General features: G+C 36.4%; 1 non-coding gene across 1 annotated transcript; it reads left to right on the top strand.

The window, feature by feature from the left end:
* Positions 1-336: 336 nt before the first annotated feature.
* On the top strand, positions 337-441 carry LOC130458597 (U6 spliceosomal RNA). Its single transcript, XR_008918013.1, has one exon. It is a non-coding gene; the product is annotated as a U6 spliceosomal RNA (small nuclear RNA).
* Positions 442-758: the final 317 nt, after the last annotated feature.

The following is a 758-nucleotide window of genomic DNA, read 5'->3' as shown; positions in this document are numbered from 1 at the left end:
CCTGAGAGACTTGCCCATGGTCTCAAGCCCAAGAACTTTTTATTTGTCTTTAGCTTTTCCTTCCTGCCTCATCTCCTTCCTGAGCTTCTTGACACTATTCTTATAGACCACATGGGGACCGGTGCTGACTAAGGCTAGTCTGATGGTGGTTTAGGTCTAGGATTGAATTAAAATGAGACACTTGGAGCCCAAACAACAGCAACAAGTTTACGTGCAAAGAGAAAGTTTACTTAAAATGATGTTTAACAAGTATCTAACATGAGTTCTAGTGGTCTCTGCCTAGTTCGTTTCCATGCAAAGTTGTGCCTGGTGTTCCATCAGAAGATAGTGTTGAATGCTCGCTTCAGCAGCACATATTAAACGTGGAGTGATATAGAGAGAAGGTTAGCATGGTCCCTGCACAAGGATGACACACAAATTTGTAAAGCATTCCACATTTTTCAACAAAAACCAGCAGCAAGAGTTAGAAAGAGAAACTCCATTTAAAATCATTCTAGAGAACATAAAATATTCAGGAATCTGCCCAAACACAGGGATTATATGATCACAATTACAAAACACTTTCCACACAAATAAACATAGATTTAACAATAGGAAAAGCACTGATGCTCATGTGTAGGATGAGCTAATGTAATAAAAATGACAATCCTACCTAAATTAATTTATTGATTCAATTCCATTCCTATCAAACTACCTAAAAACTATTTTATAGAATTAGAAAAATAATAAGAAAATTCATTTGGAAGAACAAAAGATGA

The sequence above is a fragment of the Monodelphis domestica genome, chromosome 3, assembly GCF_027887165.1.
Source record: "Monodelphis domestica isolate mMonDom1 chromosome 3, mMonDom1.pri, whole genome shotgun sequence".
Lineage (NCBI taxonomy): Eukaryota > Metazoa > Chordata > Mammalia > Didelphimorphia > Didelphidae > Monodelphis > Monodelphis domestica.
This window is presented reverse-complemented; position numbering and strand designations above follow the sequence as displayed.